The sequence below is a fragment of the Lytechinus pictus genome, chromosome 9, assembly GCF_037042905.1.
Source record: "Lytechinus pictus isolate F3 Inbred chromosome 9, Lp3.0, whole genome shotgun sequence".
In the NCBI taxonomy this organism is placed as follows: domain Eukaryota; kingdom Metazoa; phylum Echinodermata; class Echinoidea; order Temnopleuroida; family Toxopneustidae; genus Lytechinus; species Lytechinus pictus.
In genome coordinates this window covers 11,560,088-11,572,377 of record NC_087253.1, presented here as the reverse complement: position 1 = coordinate 11,572,377, position 12,290 = coordinate 11,560,088, and the positions used below count along the sequence as shown (strand labels likewise).

Sequence of the window (12,290 nt, the reverse complement as noted above, 5' to 3'; positions counted from 1 at the left end):
AGTAGAAAACGATAAAAGACATATGAGGAATAAAGCATAACACAAAGAGTTTTAAGAGTAGACGTTATTTGAATAACGCTATTACATAATTGACCCGTTGTAGTAATATGAAGAGCTCACTTGCAAAAGGGGTTAAGTCCATTTTTCATCAAATTTGATTTTTATGTCTTAATGTATAGATCTTAAGTAGCTCTATAAGATGATACCCAAGTTGAAATTCCTATTAAAAAGTGAACTAAAATGGCAAAGAAAAATAACTTTTTTTTCAAAAGGGGTTAGGTCCATTTCAGTTTAGTTGCAAAAGGGGTAAGGTCCACACATATTTTTTTTTGGAAAAGAATATGTTAAAAAATATGAAGACAGGTATATTTCTCTTATACCCAATTTTATGTACTCATGGTAGGGTATCATGAAAATTCAGTTTCGCATAAGAATATTGCAATATGGGAGAATAAAAAAAAGATTTTCTTGGAGTGGACCTAACCCCTTTTGCAACTAAACTCTTCTGAAGAACTCATTTGTCAAAAGGGGTTAGGTCCATTTTTCATAACTTTATCATTTTCTGTCTCTAAACCTCTAAATTTTTAGTCACTCTGATGATACCAAAAACAATTTGAAATTCAAATGAAAACGTGAATGAAAGTGGCAAAGAAAAATCACTTTTTTAATCAAAAGAGATTGGATTCATTTCAGTTTACTTGCAAAAGGGGTTAGGTCTACAATGATAATTTTTTTTAAATATGTAGAACAAATTTGAAGACAGGTAGATTTCTTTTATACCCAATTTTATGTTCACATGATAGGGTAGTACATCATGACAATTTAGTTTCTCATAAGAATATTGCAATAAGTCAGAATAAAAAACGTGTTTTTTCTCGGAATGGTCCAAAGTGGACCTAACCCCTTTTGGAACTAAACTCTTCATATGTTGCTTGAAAAAAGGTGCTTCATAATTATAATAATAATAAGAAAATAAACAAAATAACGAGAGTCGTGTTCCCATAGTACACCCGTTGTAGTAAGACATTACTCCATAATTTCTTATTTTAATAAAAAAAAATGGCGTTCATCTTGATCATTGTCACCATCATCCTCATCATTAGCATCTCCATCTTCATTACTCAAATTATGAAATGATTCTTTTCATTTAGAAATATACCTATTATGCATTAGAATGTATATATTAATCAATTTAATGAGACTGAATCTTCTGCTAAATGTTAATATAAAAAAACAATGTTCTGAATTTTAGTTTTTAGTACACGTCATGTATGATTTCTCATGCCAAAACGGTAATCAAATATGTTTGTTACGCTTTGATAAAGTTATTATCCGAATGATTTGAATGCAGAGGAGTGCTGGTATAATCAGTGCTGTTATAAATCAGGTAAATCATATGAAATATTTAGGGAGGATCATTGACTCCAAATTGAAATGGGACCTCCACCTAAACGAACTAATCAAGAAAATAGGGAAAATGGTAAGCTTTTTGGGCAGGTTAAATTGATCGTTTAACTTTGTGAGCAGCTGATTTAAAAAATTCTCACACTGAGACGAAACATGTGTATGAGTGCCTGTATTTGTCCTCAAAAACCCTGAAACAGACCACAATATAGGAGGAAAAACTCTATTTTAGATACAAGTAGCAATTTATTAGCTTGATTTTGAGAACCGTCTAGTAGATGGGTTCCAGCTTATGACCAGTTTTCTCCAATTCAAAAAGTCTGTTGGCTATGTTGACTGCCTTCTGCTCTGTGTATCTCCTATACACATGCTATTATTAGCTGCACTGTACATTCAGTGTATACCTTATACACACTGTATGTAGGTCATGCTGGTTTCATCTAGAGTTGATGTGTTGTGTTGCACAGATTCGCTCTATACACATACATGAAGTCATTGAAACCAACTCCCAATTATTTTCAAACTTTGGTTTACATCTCCAAGGTTTTAAAATTGATCCTGTAGATAAAATACTTTGAAACTTTTGGGATGGTATTTGTACACTATAAGCCTAATGTTTAGCCCATTTTCAAGAACCAAAATGAGAATTTTTTAAATCAGAACAAAGTGAAATGATCACTTTAAGGCACTCACTAAACGAGTCCTATCTCAATATAATCTATCAATCAATTATTCTCCCTCATTTTGATTACGCTGATACCGTATGGCAATCATGTCCAAACATCTTTCTGGACCAACTTCAAAAACTACACTCACACATCTATATTCCGAATTCACGAACTTTTAGATTGGGAGACCCTGAAAACTAGGCGTAAAAAACACATGTATGTAATGTTGTATAAGATTTTTCACGATTTAGCTCCGAAATATTTACAAAATAATCTCGTTCACAAAGAAAGTATTTATGCCCTAAGAAATGTTGGAAATCTTGTATTGCCAAAACCAAAGACTAATTATTGTAAGCGGACATTTTCTTATCGTGGATCGAAAATATATAACGAACTCCCACTTAATCTTCGCAGACCCAACACACTCTCTTTATTTAAAACTGACCTTGATAAATGGACAGAAACCTTTGATTTTTAAACTTTTGGTTGACCGGGGGGGGGGGGGGGTTAAGGTTTAAGGTATCCTTAGGAATAGGGAAGGTTTAGGACTGTTATTGTGTAATTGTGTTTAATTATTATTATTTAGTTTACCACTCGCTTTTGTGTAGTATTTATTTTTGTTTTTTAATTAATAATATTTTAAATACTTGTTATCATCAATGTGTCATTATATATATATATATGTCATATTATTTCTCATGTTACTTTGACTGGACCTCTAGGAAGAACAGAGCCATTATATCAATGGCCCTGAATAGAGTGATCCATCCGTATATTTTTATGTGCATGTTTATATATTTATATTTAATCTAATATCTTGAGAAATGTATTTTATTGTGATTTTTATACGGTAAATAAAACCAAACCAAACCAAAAAACAGCAAATCAAATCAAATTGGAGTACAAATAAGAAAACGAAATAGCCAAAATAATGCCCATACGGTATATTCCGCTCTTTCAATTCACATGTTTCACTAATCTACCAATAGTCATTCTTAAGTCACTTTATAACTCTTTTTACACGAATGCCGAATAATATGTCAATTTATATCTCTGTTTACACGAATGCCCAATAATATGTTTCTGTATTTTCTTCATGACATTTAGCCAAACTATATCAAGTTGATATTTAACTATATCAGCATGCTTGTTTTTAAATCTCGTCTCCCTGTAATGCAGCTGCTACTTCTTGACCAAATGATGCTGTTTTTACATGTAGTATTCATTATGTGGTTTTTTTTTAATGGAAATTAAATGTATAAATACGATAGTAGGCTGTAGGCCCCAACATAGAAACGAGCCTGGCCCATATGCTCTACTCCCTGCCCCTGCGGGGAGGACACACATCGCCGGTACAACTGGCTGTTCATCGCAATTCGAGATACCGGGTCACACGGGCCTAATTACAACTGGCAGGCAAAAAATATTCATTCGACCCAACCCATTCTCAATTTTTACATTTGATATTGCTAATTGACAAAAAATAATGATATGATTGCAATCTAACACTGATTCTAGTTAGGGTACCTACTGAACTTCCTTTTTCCAAATTGGAAAGATATATCACTACTTTGGAACTATTTTTTTTACTGGCGGAAGAATGAGGGCCATTTTACTCTCTCAAGTGATTAATTTGATCCTGTCAGGTGTAGTCTTCATAAATGCCGATTTTTTTTTTTTTTAAGAGCCGGTCGAGGTACCCTTTTCTGGTCAGATACGGAATGTCAGACATATATCCTGTCCCTGGGAGAAAACATTCAACCCTCGAATTTCCTCCTTATTTTTATGATTTTTTTTTAAGTGCCACTTTAACACGTACGAGTCTATGGGAAATTAATTAGGCCTGTGATACCACCGCACTGTTCTCCGCCAAAGTACGTAGACCGTGGTAATCCAACACCCAACTGCCATAAACATGATAAATCATGTGAACCACAAAAAATCACCCCAAAATCACCTAAAAATAAAACATGTTTAATCTATCCGTGCCGGATTTGGCGGTTTCGACATTGACACTGGTGAATACGCCATTCATCATGTTAAGAACGAAACCCTTCGTTTTTGCACCGCAAGATCCGTAATAATAAAACATTTTCCCAGTTACGATGCAGACGATTTCGAAAACGCAGAAAATCTTTTGTAAAAAGCCCTTCAATGAAAAAAAACCAGCCTGAGTGGAAATTCGGTGAATGAAAGCAGCAATGCTGTCCTAGATTCCGGACAAACGACATAGGCAGATAGGCCTATTTGCTATGATTTCGTCCAGTCCAAATCTTCAGACGAACTACTGTCCCGGTCCACCAACTTTCGACAAAAACATCTCAGTTGTCCATTGTGATTTGACTTGCAGTTTCAAAGGAATTGGTGCGTTGTAGAAAGTGTCTGTATAGTGATTGCGAAGATGCCCTATACCGTGTAAAAAACCGTGAGATTTCCATCCGGGAACTTTACAGTGTAAATTTAATTCGCGGTGAGAACGCGATCGTTTGTACATGGCTCACGGCGGTTTGAGGTTCTATGACATTTGCTCCGGCGACAATTGCTCCGCTCTAAATTCAACACGTAACGAAAAAAAACGTAAAAAGGCTGCCTTTTTCAAGATAGGGCACGTTACGTACGTAACGTAATAAGGGTGTCAAAAACACTAGAATAATGAAAAAAGGGTATCTATTTCGCTAGGAAAGTTACATGTTTAGGGTCAAATTTGGGAGGGTATTAAAAAGACTAAAATGTTTTATAAAGGAATACTTTTTGCCCAAACAGTCAACACTACGTGTTTAGAGTCCGATTTGCGCGAGGTGTGGGAGGTGGGGCCGTACTAAACCCAATGATGTACATGTATGTAAAAAGTAAATCCGACGTCCGTGACATAACAATTAAAATATCGCTGTACTTGTTTAGGGGTTCAATTCAGGAAATACTTGCCTATGGTATCGTTTTGTTTCCAATACTTGTTAAGGGTAGGGTTTCACACTCCAGTACTTGTTAAGGGGTGCATTTTTAGAATATGGAAAATACTTGTTTAGGGTGCTTTTCGAGACCCAATTAAATGGTCGCACATGGTATCCACTCGTCAATGGAAGTGGCCCACGAGCCCTAAACCTATAACTAGCATGAGACCCTATTGCAGCCCTAATCCTACATCTTAGACGCCATTAAGACCGGGGCAAATGTCGTGTCACCGTTTGAGAACCGCCATGAACCCCTTTCTCATCTGATGAAATGTGATCGTCCCCTTTGTGGCTGTAACAAGACACGGCACTCTGAAGTCGAGTACCCCTATAAACCTCTCCAATTATTATCACCTACTTCAGTGGTACATTGATTACGTCTCCACGGGGGACTTCCCCTACGGGTGACGTACTGCGCAGCACTGTATGCGCATCACCTAATTAGGGCGCTACCGACTGTGATTCACGACATGACCGTACTTCGTTTGACAGGATTGCATTGCGATGCGTTCAATCTACCTTAGACACAGAGGTACTGAGGGTTCTTACGCTATACGTAACATGCGCCATTTATCCCTTCCCTATTTCGAGTAATGGCGTATATATTTTCCTTAGAATGGGAGCACCGTAAAATAAAAACAAACTAAAAAATATTGAAAAAATACAGACGGGCAGGGCCCTGGGGACGATTTTTTTTTTCACTTGGGGTGCTTTGTTGGCTGTAATGACTACATTGGACTATTACAGTGATGTAATGTCCCAAATGCTGATTTGAATTTGAAAAAAAGCAAAAGAAGAAAAAAAAAGATTTTCACTACCAAATTATGGTAATTTTGTTTACATTTCACAGTTTTTCACACTTGCCAGAATTCCTTGTGATGCTCCATATGGAGAATAATACACGCAACACCCCCAGGAAATTCATGGGGGTGCTCCAGCACCCCCGCTTCCTAGGGCTATGCAGAAAGGTGGTTGGGTCACTTGCCCCACCCCTAAATTATATTTATAGTGCATAAAAATTACCATGACCGAGATAAAAAACAAATAAAGGAATGAAATGTAGGAGAGAGGGGTAAATTATAAAATATTTTTGTGTATGTTATGTTAACATCTGTCAGCAAAATTTAGTTTTTGCGCGGTGGAGACTATTTTGAAATTTCCCCAAGAGGCCACGCTCTACTGAGAAGACTGATTCATTAGTTAGTTCGCGGGGTGAAATATTCCAAAAATGTTATGGTTATAGATTTATTTATAACTAAATAAATATAAAATTTTTTCATATATAACTTTTTTTTCATTAGCAATAACATTGGGCACGATCATTACAATAAAAAAAAACACACGAATTTCCTCACCGAATGAGGTGGACCTACTTGCCACTTGCTCAATATCCCCAAAACATATTCTCCTTTCTATGCGACTTTTTTCTATCTCTCTCTCTCTCTTGATGTATGTTTATCTGCTTTTCGTAAATCTATGATGAATGTATACATCTATGCACTAGCGTACCTACGGGGGGGGGGGCAGTCTGCCCCCCCCCTGACGAGCCACAACCCATGCAAAGGACGTATCCCTGCCCCCCCTGACGAGCTTGAAGACCTTTTTTTTTTTTTTTTTTTTTGCTTGTCAAATTTTTTGGCGGACGGTTTTGCCCCCCCCCCTGTGAAAAATCCCAGGTACGCCACTGCATCCATGTACAGTGCGTCCCAGGAAAAAAGTCTTTTTTTTTTCAAAGGCAAATAAATTACATGTATTATATTTCATTTACATAATCATATAATTCAATTACAATTATTCCTCTTTATTTCGACACCTAACATGAGATGAACATTTCACGCATTAATGAGCAAGACGAGTTTGACATTTTAATGTCAAATCCAGGTTGCGCAGAAAAATGGGAAAAGATTGATTTGAGATACGACGCCCTTGCTTATTCGGCGATTGGTTCATTTTAGTGTAGGTCTCTAGGAGATAGGGGGCTTTATTCAAAATTTTTGGTGGGGAAGGTTTGACAAGCTTATCCGGGGTAAAATTGTGTGCTGATTCCAAAAATGTGAGTCGTATTGACCGTCCTCACGGCATTATGGCCATTTCGGCAAATTTTTGACAAAAAATGACAATTTTGACCACTCTTTGGAAAATGGTCTCTTAACATGTTACTTTGGTAACCACATCCATTTAGGGTCTATCCTACGTAAAAATGCAACCAGATTCCAGATTAAGTGGTTTAATTTGCCAAATCACATTAGAACTGGTTATTTTGTCCAAGTTTTGACCCAAAATGACAATTTTCATGATTTTTTTGTTTGAAATGTGTTACAAATATTGATCAGAATTACGATTAGATGCACTCTTAAAATAGTTGGCCAAAATATGCCCAACTTTTAACCAACCCTCGGCAACATACTGTCCACACAACTATTGGTTAAAATCTGCCCAAATTGGGTAATAAAAACTAATAATGGGGTAATAAATTTGCTCAATTAGATAATAATTTCCCAGAATATATATATTTTTTACCAACATATGTTACACAACACAGTGGACAGTATTTTGACCAACATATATTTAAGTGTGCGTTCTTAGAAATCCACATTTTTTTTTAAATGTGCCCTGGATCGTATGCAATCAACCTCGTGTAATTTATTCTGTCAGTTTTGACCTATAAGGATCATTTCGGGCACTTTTTGCCCCCAAAATGACCAAATACCATTAGTTCAATTTATCAAAAAATACTTCGAATGTTACTAGAATCGTTACAAGGATGTGCTGTGACACATGTCACTGGTGTATTAATTCTTTAAATTGAATTAAAATGACTACCCTGATCATTTTGGCCACCTTGACCCCTGCCCAATGAGTATGTTAATTCAGCCTATATGGAAAATGGTGAGGAGACAATTCAGGATGGCGTTAATATTAGCATCAACTATTTTTAAATCAGGAGAGTTTGAAAACTTTTGGGTAAAAATCAATACAATGATTCCTTATAGGCCCGTGGTATTGGCCTAACTGTTGGATCCTGTGGTAATTTCGACCACTTTTTGCTCACACATTATTTGATGATTAAAAAAGGGCCAAAATAATGCTTATTGTAATTATCAGTATGTCAAGCTACCAATAATCTGTGAAGAGTTTTTATAAATGTAATAAAAACCTTTACATCAGGTAAGGTTGTTTGACCACGCACTGTGGTAACTTTCATGATTTTAGCCACCTTGACCACATGATACTATACGACTCTGGTGAAATTGTTTTTACTTGAAAATAATAATGATGAAGCTGATTATGATTATGAAGATGATCATGATTGCATGAAAATTCTAAAACGACGACAATAATATTAATGATGATAACGATTATGGCATTGTTGAAATTTGTAATGATGAAAGTAGCCAAAAACAAATTCTTATATTGAAGATGAGTAATTTGATGATGATAGCTATGATGATAATTAATAAAACAATTTAAGTAATTACAAAGATTTTACAAAAATCAATATGTAGCATTCACTATAACATATACACACACAAAACAATATATGACAATATTGCTAATATTATTGTAGCCAGAGGAGTAATGGTGAAATTGATGTAGATGCATTTTTGTTATAAAAATGAGATGGACAAGGCTAAATAGGACTTTAAATAATTTTGACAATTACTAAGAATATTATGGGCCTAGATCATAAATTAGACAAACTGTAAAGAGTACAGTAGGTTTCCATACTTAAAACGGTTTGATGTTTGAGTGACGCTCGGAAGACGTGAACTGACAATAATTCAATCTTGCACTGAAATAGGCATTTCATCAAAGAAAATATCAAATATGTAATCATATTCACCTGAAAAAACAAAAACTTTTTTTTCAAATATTTTGTACGAGTGGGACACACCATGCCAATCCCAGTTATGGGTGAAGCAGGGGCAATTTCTGAAAGAAATAGCTATGGACCCACAACAATGAAACACGTAGGTAATTAATCAAAAGATAGAAAAAGTTCTAAATAAGCTAATCGACCAAACACGTAAACTTCATAAAAAAATATAAATGGCAACCTCATGCATCAACATGTCCCATGCTCGTTTTGAACATGGGAGAGCAAAGGTCAGAGAGCGACTTTCACCCAGGCATTCCAAACAAATATTATCAAATGATACGAAACCGCGCGCGATCAGTGTTAAATCACTCAAATTAACGGAGCAGGTTGGTACAGTACTTACAATCCACCACAAACTGACGGGGAAAGCCGAAGAAGCCTGTGAATCTTCACAGTGCGCCAATGACAAGATAGTAGATGCGACACTCCAAATGGTAAGCAATGTCAGGGCATAGTCATTATTATCGCATGCTATAGTATTGAGGGTGTATAGACTTGACTATTTCATGCATTTGCTTCAGTGCTGAGGGGGTATAGACATAACTATCGCATGCCCCACTTCAACGCATGGTGTTGCGGGGGCATATCCATCTCTGTCGCACTAGATAGCTAAGATACCGTGCATACCTGGATGTGAATGTGATACTACGAGATAGCATCTAAAGAATACGCAGACATAATATAGTATGCTGATCACAATGTTGTTTCATTAGATAGTGAATTATATATTACATAAAATGAGTATTAGGCCTGCATTAAATTCAATACAATCAAAATTGAAGTTTTCTGCAAATTTGACAATACAGACCGTCTGCATGGCATTTATTATCCTTGTAAAAAAGCACTACATGTTAGTTATTAGGATTATTTAAATTTACATACATGATTGTCGACCCGTTATATTTAAGTTGTGTATTCGCCGATTATCTCTTTAATTGTACGTATAAATAATTTTTCGTAATGGTGTTTTCACTTTCAGTTCCTTTGTTGCTCTTTTACTGAGATATCTTGTATTCTTTTCCCCTTCTTTCTTAGCGCTTTGAAACTTTCGAATAAAGCGCTTTATAAATTTTGTATATTATTATTATCATTATTATGTATATGTATATGTTTGCAACACGGAAAAAACCTTTTTAATGCACAGTAATTAAAATGTCAAATTCTTCTAAAACTTTAATTAATCAGACCGACGTAATTATTTCGTGATCACAGGTTATAGGCTATTCAATACACAATCATGTATTTTATTCATTGAATAGTCAATGTGTAATTTGTATAATTTTTGTATATAAGTCTTTAATTTTCGACCGCATCCTGTCACTGTTACATGAGGAAGAATTAGACATTTCATTAGGAAACAAATACTTGACTTTTGAAGAGTTTCCTAGGGAACAAATTACTTCGAATCATTTCTATGCCAACCATGCTATTTCGATATACACCAATAATAATGTTTTAGGAATATCTTCCTAAATTATATCATAAATGGTTGTTTCATCACCCGCTCCTTGCGTTCTATACACTTACACTATACAGTATACTGAGAATCGTACTACTTGTTGAAAATTAAAAATATATAATCAAATAAAGTAAAACTAAACAAAAGCGAAAACTCGGAAAATGTCACAAAAATCTTAAACAAAATTATTCACAAAGGTATTGGCTTTTCAAATCACAATATTTGTGAAATATGACATGCTGCTGCCATAGGGCTGTCATGAATATGTAATACGTGGGCTGATGATGTCAAGTCCTCTCTTTCATTTTTCTTTTCTTCTTTGTTCTATAACATCAAATCATAATAGCCCATACATTAGAGGACAGCACATCTCCCTTGTAATAAAATAGTTGAAGCAATGACTACCTTACACATTAAACTGTTAAATCAGGAGTCGATCCCATTTTACATTTTTTTTGGACAAAATATGAAGAAAAAAAACAATATCATATAATACAATACAAAACATAAATGTAGACATGACATCGCTCATCACAATTTTTACTATTAGGACATGTATAGAACCGTTTCGCCGAATTAGTCCACATATGTCACAACTTTGTTACTCGTTGTCTCATTCTGATTCAATGTTCATTGTTTTGTTTGTCTGGCACTTCATAGGCCTATCTATTCAAATACACTGTAAAAAATATTGGGTTAACTTTTTTTAACCACCACGAGGATAATTATGTGTCCAACCATTGGGGAAGTATTTTACTAAATGCGGGAAGCATATTGTCCAGTAAGGTTAAAAAGTAAGCAGCAATTACTTTAGAATGGGCAAAATTGTCACCACACTCAATAAATGAAAATGCCCAAAGAAATGCCAAATGTTGGTTAGACACAAAATTAGCCTCATGGAGCACTTTTACCCAATATTTTTTTTTTAGTATGTGTCGTTCATTATGGAGTATCACTTTGTTAGATATTTTCATAAGGGAGTGGAGGGGGGGGGGGGGAGTGTGTGACACAGCTCAACTGATAATGTGGCTCATGTAGAATTGTGTGACAGTGCGTGGGAGGGTGTGTGTATGTGGGTGTAAGGGTGTGGATATGCGTGTGTGTGTGTGTGTATGCGTATATTAAAAGCGGGGCATGTCTAGGTTTATTACTTGTGTGTGATTGGGTTTTTGTGTGTGATTGCGTACGCGAGGGTGCGTGTGTACATAATGTGTGGGTGGGTGGGTAGTTGTACGTTATGGTATCTTCACCACAAGCAAGGTAAGGAACACCCTTTTCCACACCTCGGTGTGTTTAGTCGTTTGTATGTGATGGCGCTATTTGATTTTCACATTATTATTTTGTGGCAATCGTTATGGTTTTTTGTTGATAGAGTAGCGAAGCGATGACGCCAGTTGCCATAGTGTCATGGCGGCCTGGTTCTAAACAAATGAACCCGCCGAATGGAAGCGTGTGTTTCTAATAGGAGAAAATGGCTGCTATCGGAATTAAATCGCTTGCCACCTATTTTTCAGACGAGCCAAAGTCATACAAATATGTTCAGACGATCGTCAGCTGCGACTCCGTTTAGAACCAGCCCGCCATCATGGCCATGGCACCATGACAACTGACGTCAAACTTCGCTACTCTATTTCTGCTCAGGACTTCGCTTGAAAATGCCCGTAATATATATATATTTTTTTTAAATCTCGTACTGTCTTTCTTTAACAGAAAGAAAAATACGATTATTGTTCATCATCATCTCCACCACCACCATCATCGTAATCTTTATCATCATCACTCATCGTCATCTTTGTCAGCATCATCATCATCATTATCATTATTATCATCATCATCATTTTTTGTTGAACTTTTGAATTTTGAACTTTATATGCAAATATCAATCGACCACTTTCGGGGTATGAGAAATACACAGATATTTAACATTT

The 12,290-nt window shown here is 35.6% G+C and overlaps 1 protein-coding gene across 1 annotated transcript in view; it reads left to right on the top strand.

Annotated features, from left to right (window-relative positions):
• Window positions 1-9,251: 9,251 nt before the first annotated feature.
• The window catches only part of LOC129267746 (uncharacterized), a 46,910-nt gene continuing 43,871 nt past the window's right edge, over window positions 9,252-12,290 (top strand). Inside the window, exon 1 of the mRNA XM_064104679.1 lies at window positions 9,252-9,337. The gene's annotated coding sequence lies outside the window, so the exon portion shown is untranslated. The remainder of the gene's footprint in view (window positions 9,338-12,290) is intronic.